The sequence below is a fragment of the Pipra filicauda genome, unplaced genomic scaffold (genome assembly GCF_003945595.2).
Source record: "Pipra filicauda isolate LSUMZ 115617 unplaced genomic scaffold, ASM394559v2 scaffold9_size5747161_pilon, whole genome shotgun sequence".
Classification (NCBI taxonomy): domain Eukaryota; kingdom Metazoa; phylum Chordata; class Aves; order Passeriformes; family Pipridae; genus Pipra; species Pipra filicauda.
The window spans coordinates 2,072,941-2,094,546 of record NW_024105198.1 but is presented as its reverse complement, the minus strand read 5'-3'; the positions used below and the strand labels follow the sequence as shown (position 1 = coordinate 2,094,546).

Genomic DNA, 21,606 nt, shown 5'->3' with positions numbered 1-21,606 from the left:
TTAAGACCTCTGAAGTGGCTGTTTTGCAGAGTGTAAAGGCTCAGAGTGGTCATTTGTGATGGAACCTGCAGCTTCCCTGCCTGTTCACCCAAAATGGGCTCCCACAAGCCGTGTTTGCATCAGCAGCCCACGTTTCTCTGAATGGATGCACCACACCAAGCTCATCCACGGGATCACAGAATGGTTTGGGTTGGAAGGGACCTTAAAGCTCATCCAGTTCCTTCCACTCATCCAGGGACACCTTTCACTATCCCAGGTTGCTCCAACCTGGCCTCGGACACTTCCAGGGCTGGGGCAGCCACAGCTTCTCTGGGCAACATTACAGTAGCACAACAGAAAATGGAAAATTAATTGCAATACTTTCCACCTCAATGACACAGGTATGATAATAACTAATGTAATGAGGAGGTGCTGTTGCATTTTGCTGGTGATACAGAAAGCTCCTCTTAAGTTTTGAAAAGGAAAAAAAAAAAAGAAAATCATTCATGTGCTTTCAGAAGCTTTAAAAACAGGGGACGCCTCGAATAAAGAGAGTTCAATTAAAGGAAGTCATTTCAAAATATAATTGATAGTTTTTAAGTAAGTGTGGCCTTGCAACAGAATGCAGATGGCAAACCCACCACCCAGCTGACCCGGAGGTGTGATGGAGAAACAAGCAGGAGGTGCAATACATTCTATTAATTATTTTCACTGCTACAGTTGTTTGCTGTACAATACGGGTCAACAGGGGTTAGCCTGAAGCTTCTCCTAATATATTAGTAAATAAATTTGAACAGATATTAATTTGCTAATGGAAAGGTCTGAGCCAGTTGCAAATAAGAGCGGAGCTACTTTGTCTTGCTCATTACCATGCAACGTGGCTGCTCCCGGGCCATTCATACAAAATGTTACATTTCCATAAAGCACAATGTAATTTGTCACAAGGAAAAGGGGGGGGGGGAAGGAAAAACAACAACAACAACAACAACAAAAAACCCAACCCTGTAAACTACATCAGATCAAAGATAAATGTGTATCACGGAGCAATCACTCTCATGGAGCCCACGGAGTAATGACATGTTGAACACTTGCCCTCAAAGGCTTGCCAAAAAATCCAGTGTGGAATCTTTGTGATACTTACATGTTTCAGGGAGAAAAAAATTCAGATATGCTATTTCCAGAGGGTATAAACAAGAGTGAGCTTTTTTTTCGTATTTCTCCCAGTGTTTGAAGCTTTGCTATGCCCCTGTTCCAACTCAGGCAGCTTCCAGTGCTCTGCATTCACACAAGTCTAACACAGCACGAGCTGCAGGAACTGCTGGTTTCTCACTCTTTTTCTGCCCATAATAACGATCCCTAGGGTGGGTTGTTATTTTTTCCTGTACAAACATTTGTAAGTGTTCTCATTTCACAGCTGCAGAGACAGAGGCATTACAGGTGTGCCTCGCCCAAGATCTACATCGGTTGGAGTGGAACTGGGAAGAGGCAGAGGCTGTTCCCAAGCCTGGCAGCATTTTCCTGCCTCCTTCTTTACACTGTTTAGAGCAGGACCGCCGCGAGCAGAGGGAATGAGCACTCTTTAAACACTGCAGCTGATCACCAGGTACAGCCGGGATGCTGCTGGCAGGGGTTTTAGCCTGGCAGTGCCACCTCATTGTTTCCTTTCACTGACTGTGCACCACAGCCATGGCACCTATCTCGAACCTCAACATTTCTTTAGCTCATGAAGCCTCACAGCTGCGCATCGTTATTTTAATCCCTTTAGCATCTCCCCCTCTGCTACGTTTTAAAACTTGGGTTGTCCAATTCACTCTTTCCAAGCTAACAAGATAAATATAAATATAATATATAATAAATAAATATAATAAATATATATAAATAATATATAATATATATTATATTATATATTATATATTATGTATTATATATTATATATATTATATAATATATAATATATATATTATATATATATAATATATATATATAATATATATAATAAATATATAATAAATATAAATGCTGGAGTGGACAGAAAAACTGCCGTCACTGATGTGTTCTTAAAACAGGCCTCTGATGGAGAGAAGGGCAATTTCTTGTCGGGGAGGGTTGATGCAGGCAGGCATTTGAGGATTCACAAACTGGCAGCTTAAAACGTGTGTCCTTAAGTTGCATTTACCTTGTCTGCACCCAGAATTTTTCTTTCCATCGAGGCCTTTCTCCATGTTTAAAGCCTTTCTTGGTTTTTATCGGTGTCCTTTTTTTGGGGGGGGGGGGGGGAGTAGAGTTCCATCAGTTCGGTTTGGTTTGTATTGCTCAGATGAATGAAGGGACAGGAAAGGCTGTTAATGTTTAAACCTTTGGCATTTTTCACCTCTTCTTCTCTCTTTTGTGATGAAAGAAGTGGTACTCGATTTTAAAATGGACACAAATTAAGAAGCATCTAAGGATTAGTCCCTTAATTACAATAATCCTTAAAGGATTATTCAGAGATAAGGATCTCCCAAACCTTCTAAATGGCAGTGGTAACTTCACTGACTGTCCCTGCCTGGATAACAGCAAAAAACATTTATAGAACTTTTATAAGCAACATACTTCATATATATTAATTATTCAAGATTCCAGAAGCTCAATTCACTCAATTCTTTTCATATTCTGGCCTGAAATTGTAAGCAACTTTAATTTGACTGTCCCAGGCAGAGAGAGGGGCAGGGAAGGAAAGAAGGAAGGGCAAAAGGTAGGTTATCTTCTACTTTTTTTGTAAAGTGCTGTGTAACCCCCAGTGTTTTCCTTGACTCCTTCCAGAAACAGATAGAGCTACTGTCAAAAGGCTGAGCAGATAAGTCAAATGAAGAACACTTATATATGATTCCACCCATTTAGGCTCAATGAGTGAATAGTAAAATAATTCATAAAAATATTTAATTCCACTGTCTTTTTGTCCTAAATGTCTTTATTCTAATCTGCATCTTTTATTCTGTCCAGATCTCATTCTAGTTACTCCATGTTTACTATTTAATTTCTTTTTTCTTTTTTAGGTTTTCCTAGGAAACCTTTTCCCACAGCAAGAAAGAAAATCATTATGTCAAGGTTTAAGAGTGGGGCTCAAGGGGATCAGAGGGGAACATCTCTCCTATAAACCAAGGCTGAGAGAGTTGGGGTTGTTCAGCCTGGAGAAGAGAAGGCTCCAGGGAGACCTCAGAGCAGCCTCCCAGTACTCCCAATAAGAAAGATGAGGACAGACTTTTCAGCAAGGCCTGTTGCAACAGAACAAGGTCTTAAACTAAAAAAGGGTAGATTTAGCCTAGATAAAGACATTTCTTACAGTGAGGGTGGGGAGGCCCTGGCACAGGTTGCCCAGAGAAGCTGTGGCTGCCCCAGCCCTGGAAACCTTCAGGGTCAGGTTGGCTGTTCTGAGCAGGCTGAGCCACGGGAAGGTGTCCCTGCTCATCACAGGAGGGTTGGATGGGTGGACTTTAAAGGTCCCTTCCAACCCAAACTGTTCTGAGATTCCATGAAAACAACTCAGCCTGCATTGTCCTTTGCAAAATGCTGTTCCCAGACAAAACCGAGGGAACAGAAAATAATAGTAAATAGCACCAAGTATTGAAACTAATTTTCCTGTTCAGATTAATGTTCTGCTGGGATTCTCTTCACATGCTGCCCCCTGTCACACCAGAGAATTTTTCTGCGTTCATTTCCACCCAGGAATGTCTTTGCCTCCAAAAGAAATTATACTATTCCTTTGTAGTTGCTGAATACAGCTACTGTTATTATAGAGCAGCTTAACCCGAGGGCTGTGTATCTGCAATTTTAATAACTTCATTGTACAGGAGCAGTTCATATTTTAGAGGACTTTCTATTTCCATTTCTCTGCATCATTTATGGGTAAACCAGTGTAAAGAAAGGCAGGCACCTGAAAGTTTCTAAAGTGTCATTGTTACATCTCAGCTCAATAAAACAGTCGTATGAAAATTAAACACCAACAAGTATTGAGGGGAAAAAAATTAATTTCAAAACTATGCGAAATATTAAGCTTATAAATTATTGTGTTAAAAAATGATCCTGAGAGAGCTCTGTCTTCCACGGAAACAAATCATTGTATGATCAGAACTTTTTAATCACTAAGCTTGTTAAATTGTGAACACTGTGCCTATATGCTCGTTCTGCTGCAATCTTGATTAGTTCCCTTCTGCCCTGATTATCTCCTTTGAAAGCTCACACGAAGGGGTTGGAAGCCAAGGATAGCAATAAAAATTAAAAATCAAAATCTACGCAGCCAAAGCTCAAGAATCAAGGTTTGCAACTGTGATAAATGTTTTATTGCATTTTAGACAGTGGCTGAATATTTTTTCTGTGAATAGTAACGATTAATTTGAGTGTGTCTAATTGTAGATAGAGCACACTGAAAACTTTTTGGCACATTATTCCATGAGAAATACTGGCTAGAAATAAAGTGATAAAGCAATGAAGCAATGTTTTGTGACTGTTTTAGAAGTTACTTATATTTTTTGCTAGTACACAGTGTAATAAAGGACTTTATGCAGGGTGATAAAGGAATTACCTTTACGTTTATTATTCAAACCTTAAGAATAAAAGCAGTTGCTTTGGTAATAAGCTTAAAGAAAGTTCTTTTGAAAATTAGTTACACATGTCAGCTCCTTATTTAGGATAAGATTCCAGTCATTGATACTTGAGATTAAGGAAGAATAATCCACACATCCACAAGGAAATCTGCATTCTGGAGAGCATTTCCCTTACATGCTGCAGGAATTTGGAGGAAGTATGTGGCAAAGGCAGTAAGCTCTCAAAAGCAAAACTTATTTTAAATGTCCTTCAAAGCTAAACAATAACATTCTTAAGACTTTTAATGCATTGTTGTATGTTTGTAAAAATTTAGTTGCATTTCTCTTTTCTTACATCATTAAAGAAAGATGCAATCTTAAGGCAACCTCACAGTGCCATGATCTGGTTTTAAAAGTAATGCCTCTTACTGTGGAAATGTTTTGCTTTCTCATGTCAGTGCACAGATATTCAAATCGAATTAAAATATATTTACTACTATTATTTTTTGAAAAAACAACAACGACAAATCAAAAACAAACACACACACACACCCCGACTTGAAATTCACTCATTTTTGTCATTTTTTTTATGTGTGTACCTAAAATGTGTTACTTCATTTTAAGGAAAAGATATTGCGGGGTCAGTTTCTAAAATAACTAAAACTGCCTGATTTCTTTTAATCAAGCACTTTCGTATCAGAGATCTTCCTTTTGTGTCAGAAATCTTTCTGTACTAAAATATGTATTTCTGGGCATGGTTTTGAGAGCTTTGCTTCGCTGCCCTGTTCTCCTTGTCAGCAGCAATTGTTGGGTTTGTTTGCCCATCCTTTTTCTGCATTAATACAAGAGCAGAAAAGAGAAGTAAATAAACCCCCCTTGAAGTGGGTGGAAAGGGAGGGGTGCAGATCTAAGCCCTGGGGGGTGATCTGAGGGTTCTGGGCTCTCAGAGGGGAAGAAAGTGTGGCTTTTTTCATTGACTTCTCATCCATGAAAGTTTAGAAAGGCAGAACACCTGAGAATTCTGCCACTGCACGAGATCTGTCTGAGCTTCAAGGGCAGGGAGGGAATGGACTGGTCGCTTTTCTCTGCCTTTTTCCCCTCGTGGACACCTCTACAAGCAGCACACTTGACCTCAGGATTTATTTCTTGAGCAATGCAGGCTAAAATCTAGACAGCAGGAAGGGGATAAGATCAAGCATTTCCATTTTCCAAACGACTTCAGAAGTTTCTGTATTTGGACAACAATTTGGAGGCATCTGAGAAAAAGGCAAAATTCAGTGGTTCTGTTAAGTTTGTCTGTGTTTCTTTGGGACATAGAGACAAACTTTGCTTTCTGCTTTGCCTCGTGACTCCTGACAAACCTCCTCATTCCACTGCCCCTCTTTGCTTGTCTCCCGCATCCCAGAGGTTCCTCACCACAGAAACTTTCTCCTACTCTCCAATTTTACAGCATCACAACGGGATTTTGATTTTGGAAGGGAAATCTTTTTAAAAATACAATGTAGTACTACTAATAATAAGAAATAATATGGAATACATCATTGCCTAGGAGTAGAATAAGAGGTTACTACAAACTCGTTGCATTCAGTTGTGCCCGCCCTTTCCAAATCCACAGAATACAAATAACATTTTTCCTGCACTTCCTGACCTATTTTCTAATCTGCTTCTGCTTTCAAAAAAGACATAATAACTGTCTTATTTTTACTCACCTTTCTGACCTTGATTCATCTGTGCTATTCCTTTTGTCCTCAACAAATCAGCCTTAGCACTGAGAATGACTCTTTAAAGAGAGGACTTGTCCTGCATGTGTTGCTTTTTCATTCCAGGCTGTCTGTGGGTCTTTGTGTCTGTGTGTCTTCATCACCTTATCTGCCATAACAATTAATTACTTTTTTTTTTGTCAGCTGACAGCAGGAATGTCAATGTCAGTATTCATAGGATTGATATCCTGTAATGCCTCTCTTAATTTTCTCTGTAGCTGTTAATTGTCACCAGAGTGCTCAGCTTTTTGTAGGAAGATCATTTACTGTGACGAACACCTCGTTATCTCCCAGCACCATCCTAAAAATTCTGTGTCAGTTTATTTTAAAATTTAACCCATGATCTAGGAATGCTCATAAAATGCCTAGGACATGAGAGGGGGAAGATGCCCAGAGATGCTTCCTAAGATGAGCACCAATGGTAAGAGTTGGGCCCTTTGTGCAATGGGAGGATGAGAATTTTTTTTCTGTATTCCTATCTTGAGTTTTAGCTTCTGGAGGAAGACTGATGTTTTCCTGGCTTTCTGTTCCACAGTTTCCCCCTATTTTCTTTAAATTTAAATATTCTAAGGTTTAGTTTTTTAAATCTAGGAGGCTACTAAGGATATAGCAAATGGCTTCCTTCTTGGGTGCCAGAACAGAAGCGCATTAACAGGCCAGAAAAAATTACAGCTGAATTTTCATATTGAAGTTGGAGTCTTGAAGTACTCCAAGCATGCTGGGCTGCAGATCACTTTCCATGGGGCTGTTTAGTGAAAATAAGCAATGATGCCCCAGTGTGACCTCAATGCAAAAGATGGAAGTGAAGCAGAGTTAATACTTATTCAGAGCAATTTTAATGTGGGTGTCACAGTCTTTAAGAAATTCATTACTGCCTTGGCCTTATTCCTCTGAAATGCAAATATGGGTTTGTCCCTGGTCAGATGTAAGTATTTGACTCTTACTTCCAAACTGGTGGACTACAAATCTATTTCAAAGCACAAGTTCATATGTTGGCCCTTAATCTTATTTTAAGGTCCTACATGTGGCAGTTCCATTTGAGCTGTACCAGCTGAGAGAGCAAGTGAACCTCATACATGATTGTCTCTATTTGAATGTGCAGGTACAGGTGTCACCTGTTGCAGGCTGAAAACTGGGGGGGAACCAAGAGGGGATTTCTCAGCTTTCACAGGAAAGTTGAGTAAAATCAGAGAAATATCCCCAAAGTGGCTTAACAGCCTCCTCATCAGATGTGATGCCATGTCTGACACTGAGGTGAGGCCCTTTAATGCAGATGGCACTTGAAATGATTGCTGTGAGCTCAGATTTGTGGGGTTTGGTGCTGGTTTGCCTCACTCTGTTCAGTCTTTATCAGACCACGTGTGGTAGTTTGGTCCGGGCCTTCCTTGGTGACCAGTTTGTAACCAAGGAAGGGCCCAGATTTACCCAGTATTCCCTACGATTTTTTCGTAAGCCAGGCTATAAGAAGAAAGGAGGAGAGGCCTTCGCTCTCTTTCCTTCCGGCGGCTTGGAGGTGCAGGTTCCCTGCTGTTGAGTTGCCGTGTTGGGGAGCGAGGCCTGGTTGGGCCTTCCCGACCTTGGGAGACGGAGGTTGCCGGGGGTCGTTCCAGAGCGACTCTGGGTTGTCCCAAGGAGAGTGGTGAGATATTTCTTTGCTAACTCTTTTAGTTGCTAGATATTGGGCTACTAATTGGGATATATATATATATATATATATATTATTTTGGTTTTGTTCCTTTTCCCTTCCCTCTTCCCTTTCCCTTGTGAAATTGTATACGTTTCAATTGTATATAACTGTAACATAAGTGTAAATATATTTATATATATATCACTTTAGCTGTCTCTCTCTCGTTTCGGGTTTTCTTGGTTGTTTTTCTCCCTCTTCTCCCTGAGGTGTGTGTGGGGGGACGGGACGGACACGACTTTTTGTGGTAAGGTTTGGAGACTTGGCAGGGAGCCAGCTTCGAACCATATCACCGTGTCATCCTCACGTGGAAAGTTAGATGGGACTAATGCATAAGCCAGGACACCTTTGCATATCCTTTCAGAAGGTAAGGGCAGCCCAAAATTCCTGCTGAGGAGATGCTCCATTCGGCAGGAAAGTCACATGAAGCACCCGCTATTCACTCAGTAGAAACACTTAAGACAGGGGGCAAAAGTGCTGCAGAAAAGCTTGTTTTGCCACAAGCAGCTACAGACACTTCTCATTCCAACTTTCACCCAAACCTTTCCCATCAGGGCACTGCTATTCAACTGTGATAGGAGATTAGCTCTCTCCTGAGAATGTTTTTTCAGCCTGTTTGTTGATGTCAAGAAGGCTAAGCTGGTGTATCTCTATTGCACCTTTACAGAGGTGGAGTCAGCCTTTTCTAATTTAAAAAAAAAAAAAAAAGAAACAAAACATACCCATTTAAAGACTTTAATTTTAAAATGAACTCTGCTGTATATGTCAATCTAGATGCCTCAACTTAGTTCTCAGTTTATTTACAGCGGGACTTTTATTTGACTTTCCTGTGCTAAATCAAGTAAAAAGGAAAGAACTTAGAAAAGTTTCAGGATCTGGGGGAGTTTTTGCTTCTAGATTGGTAATGGTTATCATCACCAAGGAATAAAAGCTGCATCAGAGTAGAATTACAAGAAATTATGTGAAATGTCATTATGTGCATCCAATCATCCAACTTAGGTACTGTGTGTGGTTCTGGGAAACCACAGTGTTCAAAACAAGTGTCCTCAAAGAAGCCATAAAACAAGCAGAAGTCAGCTTGGTCATTTGAAGTGTTTTATTCAACAACAATCCTTTCCCATTGCTCCATTTTTCAGATGGACATGGATCCCCCTTCTCCACAGGATCATGGCAGAGAGGAATGGAGGCTGTGCAAGCACTCTCATACTCCAGATTTATGGCAGCCCCAGACATCATTAATTGCTCTGCTGAATTAATTTTTGTCTTTCTTTGGTTTTACCCTTTTCTTTTGGTCTTTCTTTGGTCTTTCATGTTTTCCTAAAATAGTCTGTCAGGCTTGAAAGAAGACCCACCTCAGAGGCAGAAGTCAAGAAGGAGAGTTGTGGAAAGGAGTCACCAAAGCAGTAGGATGGACATTATATTTTAAAAACCATTTTTCCCATTTACTCCCTTCAAAAAGAGTTGGGTGAGGTTCAGTGCAGTGCTCGAGCTGCCTTTGCTGTACATGTTCCCTCAGCCCTGGCCCCGGGTCAGCAGCGCTCAGAAAATCCTCCCTTGTTAGAGGCTGTGCTGGGCCCCGTATGGAAAAAAAAAATAAAAAAAGCTGGTGTTCCCAGTTCAGTTCTTAATGGACAGGTGTTCACAGCACAAAACCCTCCATCACAATTGGCCCTAATTAGCACCTTTATCAGCAGCCTCCCCAGAGAGGCCAGAGAATGAAGGCGCTTGGAAAGTGAGTCCCCAGCCCTGCTCATCGCTGGAGGTGAGCCCTGCAGGTCAAGGTTGAGGGGCAGGGTGACGAAACTTTCCCTGGGCTCTGGCTGCTCCATGAATAAAGTACTTCAGTCCCAGGATTGTCAATCTGGCACCTTTCAAAAGCACTAAATTCACTTAATTAAGAGACAGGAAAAAAAAAAATAGCCTTCCCTAGCAACTCTTGCATCAAATGGCACTTATGTTACCTTATATCCTGAGCACCTAACCCTATTAGCATGGCTTTGTGTGTTGCTGTTGGAGTGCCTTTATGGACACACCAATCTTAACATGCACACTAATGTACACTGGGAGACTTAGCAGCATTTTAAATTAAACTGACATTATCAAGTCAAATTTATGGCTTTTTTTAAAAAAAATTATTTTCCATTACCTGTTATAAACCCTCAATTCCGCAGAAGAGCTTTTTTTTTTCCATATGAACATTGGTTTTTTTCCCCCCACACAATTAAATCACTTTCTCCATTGAATTCCATGCTTTCCCTGATCATTTTGTCCTTTTTCTTCTTCTTTTTCCTTCTTTTTCTTTGTTGGCACAAGGCAACACTTGGCATTGCTGTGTTCTCATGAGAGATCAGTTTATTGTCTGCTGAGTCTACAACACAGCAGAAAACCACACACCTCATTTTCTTTTCAGAGAGATGCAGGATATACTAATTTGTACAATAGCATCATGTAGAGATAGTAATTACCTATTTTTGCCCTGTCCTGAGTGTGTGTAATTCTCAGGGCTGCAGGCTCAGCTTGATGGCATGAAGGAGGCTGCACTCCACAAATGTGAACATTTCACAGTAGATAAGTGGACTTTTCCTGGCACAAAGCTCTGATTTCTCGGAAATCTCTTAATTTAGTCTCTTAATACTGTTATAAGTTCCTATATTTGTTCCACTGGATAATGTTTCCCAATGATAATGTATTTACTCTTCAGGTAGGACTAGGTGATTATGCTCTAAATTAGCTATCAGTGAATAACCAATTTATACTCAGCAAGTTCGATTTTTCATCTTAGAACATCCTTTAGCATCTCCATTTTAATTCCACTTTCTAGAACTCTCTCTATTCTTTGTCTTTCCACAGATGAAATTCTGGAAAACTGAAAGTTCTGGGTGAAAACTATTCTGAATATAAGAAGTAATTTTGTGAGGCTGTGTGGTCTGTGTGGCATCCCATGAGGTAAAGCATAGGTGTATCTGTGGGTTTTTTCCTTCCTTGGTGTCTTTTTCTTGGAAGTTTTGTGGATCAGGAACCCTTTTGCTCTCAGTTTGTACAGAATCTGCCATAAAAGTCTCCAGGGTCAGCCAGACCTCGGTGTTACATGGTCCAAATGAGTATTGGGGAACAACCCAGTATTCCAGAGGAGCTGTAAAAAATGAGCTCCTGACCTTTGTTTGTGTAAGGAATCCAAGCTGGCTGCTCACAGACCTGTGGTATCAAACACTCAGATGTCCTTTCCTGAGCGGTGGAGGAGGTTTTCCTCTAAGAAAGCAAGCTTGTCTTCCAGATAAATAATGAATTTATCTTAAAGATGGCAGAGCAGTACTTTCCTTAGTGGAGCTCTTTGCTGCTGTGGTCAAAAACAACCCAAGTTTTGCAATACTCCCTTGGGTTGTTCTTTCAGAAAATCACACTCAGCTCTTTGGGAGGTGTGGCCAGAGTGTTCAGAACCTGAGCCAGGCTGGAATTGCTCATTCACAGCTCAGAACTGTCTCCACTCAGAAACTGTGGAGAAATAAGGAGGAGCAACACAAAGAGGAGGGAGATGATGACACATGTAAGGTGCTAACAGGGCTGAGGGAAAGCCTTCTGCTCTTAAGATTGGATTTTAGCTAATATTTCCTGTACTTTGTTTCTGACATGATGTATCATGCTCCAATCCACTGCAAAGAAAGCAACTGGCACCTGGCTAAAATCAGTGAATTAGCACTGCTAATCTGCATGTATCCAATAGATTAGTACATAATTTTTCATATGTCTGCAAACAAATGTGCTGATTATTAGTGAGGCTACAGCTGTTGTTCAGAGCGGGCACTACCTCACAGCAGCTAACACACATCAGGTATCTTAAGATAAAATCACAATCAATATAAAATACCTTGATTTTACTGCATAATAAACCTAGGTATAGCAGCACTGACCCTCAGTGAGTCAACTCTGGGGCTGACTAGACCTAATTAGCTCCTGATCTTTTTCTTTTTAATGAGCTATCTTCCTTTTCATTTTTTCCCCCTCCCAGAAAATCCACTTTACATTAATTAATCTGGTGTAAAAGTTCAGTTAGTTTTTAAGCAACGAAGAATGGCATCAAACTACAGGAATATACTGTCACTGGCACAACTCACTTCCTTTTCTGGGATTTTAACACCAGACAATGCCAAGAGCAAAAGTCTTAGAATTATGTTGTAAAATACTTGTTAGCAAATTTTAATTAGAGAATCATTCCTGGTCCGGGATTCCACATCAGAGTTGTTCAGCAAATGGTCATCAGGATTTCTTTCTAAAATGTGGTTTGGCTGCCCACTCAGGCTCAGTTTTGTGACCAATTTCATCAGTAATGTGTCTTTGGTCGCAGGGCTCTGTGCCCCATGAAAGAGGGGCTTTCCTTGGATCCTTTGTGTTTGACAATCCATCAGTGCCCCGGGAAGGGTGAGTTCCTTGTGCCTGAGCAGCCTGGCAGTGCCCCGTTTTGGGGACCCCCCTGAGCAGCCCCTGCAGTGGGGCGGCTCCACTGACCTGTCCAGGGTCCCACTCTCGATGCACTCCCGCTTTTGTCGAGTCTCTCATCCTCTGTCTCACCGGGCAACGGCGACATTTACATTTGCAAGAGAATGATGGGTGAGCTCTGAGCAGGATGCAACAGGTTTCCAGCGCTGCCCATCAGAGGCAGCCCCTCCTGCCCTCCTCAGCAGCAGCACAGGTATGCATGCCCTGAGGGACCAGAGATTTCCTGCTGTAATGGTTTGAGAGCCCCAAAATCCAATTCTCCAGTCTACTATGTACATTAGACAATGTGCTCTCTACATTACAGATATTGTGCATCTCTTGCTTTAGGCTGCTCTCTAAATTGTGCTTCTATGAGACTAACAGAGAGCAATTTGAACTCAACACCATCAATTATTTTAAGCACCTTAATTTTGGTTAATATTTTTTCTTGGTTAATTTTGAACTTTAAGCTGTGCTCACTGTAGACCTGGGATTGCAAAAGATAAATATCATACTAATTAAATGGCAAGGTATAGATAACTCTTTTATTCCTGCACATGAAACTTATATGACTGACATGATTTTAGCAGATTGACCTGTAGGATGACACTGGGTATTGGGAGAAAACTCCTCCAGCAAGGAGCACAGGCCTGAGCACTGCAGACCTGTGTTATCTTCTCTTGCTGCCACGAGAGGCTTCCTTATGTCTGTTGGTCCAGTCATTTTACCACTGCAGCCTTGAGTAAATTTGGAATGAATTTGCCTGTGCATGTGAAATCACACCTGTCTACTGCAACCTAAGGGAAAGGGGGTTCTGATTTGCCTCCAGGAGGAGGATGAGCAGAACTCAGGTACGTTGCCTTCAAATGAGATTTTTTCCTTTTGTTTGTAGCAGAGCACACAGTAACTGAATTTTACAACTCTGGCAACTATTAGAACTTTTCTTTAAGGCAGGAAAGCCTAAGAGGAACCAATAAAAGGTTCTGGAAAGGGTCTGATCAGCTGAAATTGCACACAACCTTGGTACTGTAGAAGCCCAAGAAATGAGATTTTTGTGCCTACTGTGGGCTTCTCTTGGGCTGAAATTGGATGCATTCTTTGATAAATGGGCCCCCAAAGAAGACATATGGACACAGTTGTGATAAACCTGCTTATTTTTAAGTCAGATTTATGAGTCTGAATCCACAGCTGAAAACAAGGCCACGCAGTGGGAATGAAGACGAATATTTAACACCAAGTCAGAAATAGGTTTCTGAAAATAAGAGATTGTTAAAGTTATGGTGACCATGTGCAAATTGCAAAATATCAGCAGGTCTTCTCTGCTGCAAACTGACCTAAAGCAGCTTTCCTGTTTCCCCAGCAACCTTGAGCAATGCTAGCTTGTTTCTTTGGAAGTAAATTAAATGTGACTTTCAAGTAGTTCATTATTTCAGTAGCCACAATGCCTTTCGGAAGCAAGGACATCCGATAAATCATATTGGGATTTGCTGCACTTCTGAAGGGAGGCAGATAAAGGATTTTTGCAGAAACAGTTTTCAAATCTAGAGCATTTTTTTTTTTTTTAGAAATTACAAAAACTACGTTCGTATCGATACAGGGGGAGAAAAAAAAAAGGAATAAATTGTATTGGCCGTGTGTAAAGAAAGCTCAATGTTGTTTAGTGCTGCGTGGTGGTGCTGCTGGGTTGGCAGGTTGCACTTGATGGTCTTAAAGGTCTTTTCCAGCCTTCACAATTCTCTGATTCCCTGATGAAGGGCAGCCCCTCAGGTGTTCAGGCATTCTTGGCTTCTCCCAAAGAAAGCCACTCCACCCCTGCTGTACTACCTGGGCATTAATTTATGTTCTGTCTCGGTTGGGTGGATTTGAGGCTGAGATTCCAGGTGCAGGTGAACACCACGGGCATGTGGCAGCTGAAAGAGTCCCAGAATGGCAGAATGGTCCTGGTGGGAAGGGACCTTAAAGATCATCCACTTCCAACCCCCCTGTCATGGGCAAGGACACCTTCCATGGGAAGATCACATTGCCAAGTGCCCTTAACTGGTAAAACTCGAGTCATGGGGAGCAGACTCTGCCTCCAAATTATGCTGCCAGTGGGACACCAATGGCTCTGCCCTGCTTTCACCCTCACCCACAAACCCCAAGTGTAACAGTGTCCCCCAGCAGGAGTGTTTTTTCACAGTGTTCTTATAAGTGATTGCTGGTGGCATCTTCTGTTCTTATCTCGGCTTGTGCAGCCCCCTCATGAATATTCTGTACATATGGAAGAGTTTTCTATATCATTGCCCATTAACAAGGGGGATAATCACTCATCCAGTTATCAGGAAGTCCGTGAAGGCCTTTCCTTGAGCCCTTAGTGCAGAGAATCCTGGGAGATCAAAGGAGGTTAAATGTGGCTGATCCTTACTTTTCCTTCCTGTGTAATTACTGTATTATAATAAAGTTGATCTAAGATAAGGAAATGGGCTATTAAACTCTTTTAGGGGCTAAAAGACCATATTAGTGACTCTTTTTGCCTTTTTTAGCCATGGGGCAAAATGCACATTTCAGCTGGTACATCCCAATGAGGATTCTTTCACTGACCCCCCAGTAAGGTCATAACTGCACACAGAAATGATGTGGTTTTACACAATTGCTCTTAAGAGAAGTTGCTCCAATGGAAATGCTAAAGGGGAGGGGAAGGTGTAATGGTGCATCATTACAAAACGCAGCAACACTGAATTTTAGGTTCAAGATGAAAAGTCTGAATCTCTAGAGAATTTAAACTGTTTAATAACACATTAACGAGCTTTACCTGCCTTCTCTTAACTGTTCCATCACAATTTAGCCAGACTTTCAAAAGCCAGTGCATTCATGTGAATTAGCAGAACTCTGCACTTACAAAAGCCACTTGTTCTGTGCAGCTGGTATAAATGTAACCCAAAACTGGCTCAGTTACTCTTCTGGTAGTTCTGGATGTCACCAGCACTGCAGCAGAGCCAGTGAAAGCAGCTGACTGTGTCCATTTGGGATTTTAACATAAAATCAAGTTTTCTGTAAGTTCCACTGCTCATCAAAAAAAAAAAAAAAAAAAGAGCAATAGTCTTAGTTGCACAAATATCATTGTTGGTACAGCTTCTCCTGCTGGAAATATGAAAAAAGGCCATCCAAAACCCGAGAAAACATACTATTTTTGACACAAGGCACTATCCTTTAGCCAAGGTGGGAAACACCTCTTGTTATGGAACCTGGACTTTTTCATTGTCCACTCTAGGGCCTTCCCAAGTTATCCTGCTTTGTATCTGTGTGAAAAGTTTCAGTCTTGAGCCTGTTCTTGAGTTTTATTTTCTTGTGAATGGGTATTTGGGTAGAAACTCGCGTTCTGAAATACAGAATTTGATCTCACTTTGCAATATTTCCCTATTTCACAGGCTTTAAGAAATTGTCCCAGGATTTTATTTCTTCTGTGTCTCTTACATCTCACATATTTTTTCAGGGTTTTTTTGAAAATAACACACTGCTGATTTCATGAGTCACCTTTGCAGTTGTCCCCTGCTCAGGGGTGCTGTCTTTTAGAACATTCTCCAGTGCACAGAGGTGACACCTGATTACTTGACACACAGTTCCTGCCAGCAGCAATTTTCAGTGGGCAAAATGCATTCATAACTGAGGGAGAAAAATATGCAAGGTATTAAAGTCATTCCTACCAGGAAAGCTTTCAGGAGGAACAGAGGAAAAAAAAAAACTGGATGTGTTTCCTATTAAAAATGATATTCTTTCCTAATCAGGGATCAGTGGGACGTGGTAGCTCAGGTGCCATCACACCAGAAACAACATTAAATTTAAGTCTGAGGAAATGATGACATGAGGCAAACAAGAAAAGACAGAGACAGCCTGAAGCTGCCCAAGTTGACTTCAAGGTCCCTTCCAACCCTCACCATTCCATGATTCTGTGACTGCTTAACTGGTAATAACTTGGAACAGTATACATATTATTTCACTCCACCTCTTGATGGAAAAAAGCCTCATCTGAGAGAAATGATGTTCCTCGCATGTTGTCCCCTTTCCCTCAGTTTTCTAATTTTTTTTTTCTGAGCTTTTTCTTCTGGTTCTCAATCTTCTTTCCCAGTTTCTAGTCTACCATTTGTATTGTTAAATAACTCACCAGGTGAAACAGAGAAATTACTGTTCATTATTCTGCATATCAAAAATTGGGTTTCTATATACTGTTGTTTTGGTATGACTATACCTCCCCTGAGTCTGTGCAGCCTTCTCTCTGACTAAATATCCATGGGCTTCATGTGAAAGGCAAAATATTAGGCCACTCGGCAGGCAGATTGAGCAGCCTTATACAAATAATTTATATTAATAAAACGTGCCACGATCAATTTTCAGAGCTATCTGCAGCTTTGAGGTTCCATGCTTGGCTGATGGAAAACATGACATAAAACAAGGCTTCTTTAACAATGCTATCAAGTAAATTTTATTTGCAGAAATATCAATGAAGGTTGTCTTCTAAAAAAAGGGAAATATCAATTATGTACTCAGGAAGTGGTTAAGATTGTAGGCTGGAAAACAAATGCACTCGAACACACAATTCCATTTGATGTGATTGTGAATAATCACTTTCCCAAGTAATATTGCTGTAATTAAAACAATCAGATGTTCCCTTGGCTCTACAGGTTTTGCAAGAGCCTTTACAGGTTGCCTCTGTCCTGCATTTCTTCCTTCCTTAAAATTCAGCCTTCAGGATTGAACTACAGCTCCCATCAGGCAGTGCAGGCTCCTCCCTGGCTCTGGGAAGGTGCAGGACTGCAGGCACGGCTGAGAGTTTTTTTCCAGTTCATCTTTTATCAGAGATGGAAATTTGTCCCACAGACTCCTTTGTGTTTGGAAACATATTGTCTGAATTTCCCTCTCTTCTGTAGGTTTTTCTGTAGCAGGTCTGGGCAGGTACACGTGAACATCCATTAAATTGGGTGAGCTGGACAGGGAAACAAAATTGTGTGTGTATTATTAACTCTGCTTTAGGTGTTAATACTGAGGAGAGTTGGTGTGTTTTGTAGGAAGAGATGGGCTGGAAAGCATCCTGTGAAAATGGATCAGAGGCCTTTTATGTGTCAGGAGTTGCTCAGGAGCTCTTCCCTGGGAATCACAGTCAAATATGTGTCTGCCACACATTCAACATTCAGCACAACTTCACGCAGACCAGCATGGTGGGACAGTCACTGACCTTTGGCCTGCTTGAAAAGTTTAGTTACCCTTATTCCTGTGGGTTTATACCTCAAAATAACCTCTGGACAACAAGAACAAGAGATGTCAGTACCGTTCAGCCTAAGGGCTTCTTGAGAATGCGTCCAATTATTTCCACATTTCTGTAGCAGCAATCACTGAATTATTGAGGCACATTTTAGTTTTGCTTGAAGCCTTTCTGTAAATAACCCCATTTAGGGACAGGGTTTTGGTTTGGTTTGGTTTTTAATCCTTTTGTGCTTCTGATGGGGACCTTTTGCCTCTGACTTTTCAACCTGCAGGCTGAGGAATAAGTCCAGCATCCTGCTGCTCTTGGTGCCTCCCCACATGGATTCAGCATCTGCAGCAGCACCGACTTCCTGGGCAGTTCCACTTCTTAAAGCCATAAGTCAGTGGGACTGTGCTCCATAGAAGTGTTCCATGGAAGCAAGACAATCTGATGGAGTGGCCTTCAAATTCTACTTTTGAAATGCTAAAAGTTAAGAAATATAATTAAACTGCGGCCGCATTAACATTTATATAAAATATAAACCAAATGCTTATCCTGATTCGCCAAACAAATTACAGTTTGAACATTATGGAAAAAAAAAAAAAACAGCTACTTATCAACGGCACCATTTGAAATTATTGCCAGTACTACAACTCTAAATGCATAAGATGCCTTAAATACAAACCCTGAACATTTACATACTGATTTCATGAGCAAAGCAAAAGGTATTTGCCAGTAACAGTACAGGACTCAGCATTTTTATTGTCTGAGTAATCCTGGTTCGCTCTGATATGAAAATTCAATTATTTTAGAACTGGTCGTCTCATTAAATTTTGACAAGGAGCACAAGCTCAGGACCAGCTCCAGCTCTAAGAGGCTGTGGGAGCCTGACAGCTCCACGGTGAATTTTAAAATGTAGTATTTTTGCGGGACAAGATTATCTGACAATTTTATATTAAAAAAAAGAAAAAATTAATCAAATACATTGTAATATCCAACACTGCTAACTTGGCCTTTTTGTAGATATTTTTATGAAAATTCATTGTAAAAAAAGGGAGTCCACTGTTTATTGCATCTTTTCCCCCCAAGCCCACCTCCCATGTCTGAGGCTCCACAATTGTGCCAGGAAAAAAAAAGTGTGTCTTTATGTGAGCAGCAAGTCTTTAGCCACTCATTGTTAGCAATTTTTCCCTTCCCATAATTGAAACGTATTTGCAATCATTTTTATAAATATGGCTTTTAGCAGTGGCAAATCTTTTATTTAACCTATATATATATATACATACAAACATATATATGTATATATATATACACACACACCATTAGTGCTATCAAGGAACGTTTAGACAAAACGTTTTTTCATCAGAAAATGTCAGTTCATTGAAACTAAAGCTTTTTACAGGATCATAACACTTTGGCAAGACTTAGACTGGAAAAGGCTTCTCAAGTTTAAGATGACATTCCATAGAACACCAGTTAGTCCTCAGATTGTTGGAATATTTTGGCTAATGGCTCTTGTACACTGACCTCCCACCACCTGGAACTACAACCTGACCATGAAGTTGTTTATTGTGTCATAGATTCCCCTTAGTCAACCCTTCTGAAACTGTTCCAACTTTGTTCTTATTGCTGTAAAAGAATTCAGTAAACCAGGGAGTCTGTGTACTTATCACTGCAATATACTTACTACTGTGAATTTAAGATAGTGACATTAAGGAAAAAAAATCATTAGACAGAAGTAACAGTTGCACTCAATTATCTTAAAGGTCTTTTCCAACCTAAACAATTCTAAGATTCTATTGATAAAATGTTCAAAGCCTAGACCAATGTCACATCTGGACCAGCAAAAGAGAATTTCTGTTAAACATGTAAAAATCAGAGTGTCAGAGGCATCCTCAGTGTGCCAATCTCCAGAGGAAAGTTATTCAAGGGGACCTTATATGGGAAATAGCAGATTTGTTGCACTACCCTATCTCTTGGTTAGGGCCAGGGACATTTGAAATACACACTTCCTAGAAAAAAAAAAAAAGCAGTTTGATTTTTTTTCCTCCATATTTTAATTAACTTCTGTGAAGGTCACACATATCTCTATCTCTGAAATGCACGGTGTGTCACTCATTTTAAAAATCTGGATATTTAGCATTATCTTGCCATTATAGTCCAACTTTAATCTGAAATTTTACTTTAGCGATCAAATTAAAGAGGTGACAAGCTCCCTATCCTTACAAGCTAAGCATTTTATGTTTTATACTCAGATATACTCTGTGTGATATGAGACTTCATAACGGGATTCAGTGCAGTTGAGTGCTAAATTATAGCAGGCTTATATCACAGAAAATTATAACAATGAGAGGGGAATCCGTATCATGGCTTTAGTAAGAGGGGAAAATTAAGACTTTGCAATTAAAGCAGTAACCTAAAACTTTTAAAATAATTTAAACAGTTTCTGAATACATGTAATGTCCTGTACTTATCTGGAAGTGGGATTGGCAGTGGTTTGAAAGGATCCCAATGAAATGTGGACAAGGTGGATGTTATGTCCTCAGAACGCAGATCTGTCATTTTCTGCATTGTTCAGGAATACATTGGGATTGAATATCTCTTTCCCACCAATTCACAGGCTCCATGCAGGACCAGGGAGAAAACCAGTGTAATGTTATCGTTAAATTGATGTTGCATACAACTTTATGATAGCCCTGACAACTGCAGTTTGTGAATTTGAGCAACCTAATAAGTGATTTTCAGAGGTGAACACTGGACTGTGTGGTAAAATAATCCTTCCCTTCAGAAGGGTAAAACTGCAATTTTCTTGTAGACATAATTTACAGAATTATTACTGACAATTTTAGAATTCCACTGGGTGAAACACTGGGGGCTTGAGAACAGAATTTCTTATCCTTTTAAGAACAGGCAAATTTTAAACAGACAGTGTGTCTGTAGCGTCTGTGTAATAACACAGGAGGAACCTGACCTGGAAAACTAATGGTGGATTCCTTTCCTTATTTAAAGTCTTCTGCCTGTCTGAAAGCTCAGGTGCTCTGTGGTTCACAGCTTTGGATAAGGTGTAAGAAGAGCTCAGGTTCATATCCCAATTTCTTCTCACGTACTTTTGGAGTGCAGTCGAGTGCATTTAGAACTGGGTTTTTCACAGGAGTGCTGCTGCATAAAAAGACCTTGCCAGAGCTGCTTAGATTTCCTGCCCTGAGGAAACCCAGACGTTCATGTAATTGCTTAGATTGCAAAGCACAGTGAAAATTGTTCAGTTGGAGTGTCAAGAAGGAAGAGAGGCATCTAAAAAGGTATAGCAAATTATTCTGATATGATGTTTAGATTTCCTGTGGAAAGTTGTTGTAGTGATCTCACAGGAACAAGGAGAGAGGGAACAGGGTTCAACAGAGGTGTCATATCTCCTGTTGGTTTAGACCCAATCCTGCAGACTTATTGCAAGCACACGAAGATTTCCACCATCACCAATGAACTGCTGAAAATCAGGGCTGGTGATTTCAGTGAAATGGGGGTGGGTGGAGTTGTGTGACTCACACTTGAAGGCCATCATCATCATCATCATCATCATCATCATCATCATCATCATCATGGCTAGGCTTTGGGAACAATGATTTGGGAAGGGCTCTACCCGTGTTTGTTGTAAGGGCCTTGTATTTTTGTTGTTTGTTTGTTGAAGGCCACTTGTACAGCAAAGCACCCTGTGCTTGTTTGATTCCTTTGTGATACAAATGAAGGCATCAAACTTGTTTCTTTTTTTTTTACTTGGAAAATGTCTTTCACCTTGGGCTGGACACCTTGCAGGATTCAGTACGAGTTAGCTTTAGGAAAACCTGTGCAGTTGTATCTGTTCTTTGTAAATTCTGACATCCAAGGGTGCATCAAGTGGACTGCCAGGACAATTCCAGGTGCAAGGATGTCAGGCCT

General features: G+C 40.6%; 1 long non-coding RNA gene across 2 annotated transcripts in view; it reads left to right on the top strand.

The window, feature by feature from the left end:
- Positions 1 to 7,894: 7,894 nt before the first annotated feature.
- Positions 7,895 to 21,606, top strand: part of LOC120322549 — a 30,627-nt gene continuing 16,915 nt past the window's right edge. For both annotated transcript variants that reach the window (XR_005562318.1, XR_005562319.1), the window contains exons 1-2: positions 7,895 to 7,940; positions 10,836 to 10,931. This is a non-coding gene — a long non-coding RNA (uncharacterized LOC120322549). The remainder of the gene's footprint in view (positions 7,941 to 10,835; positions 10,932 to 21,606) is intronic.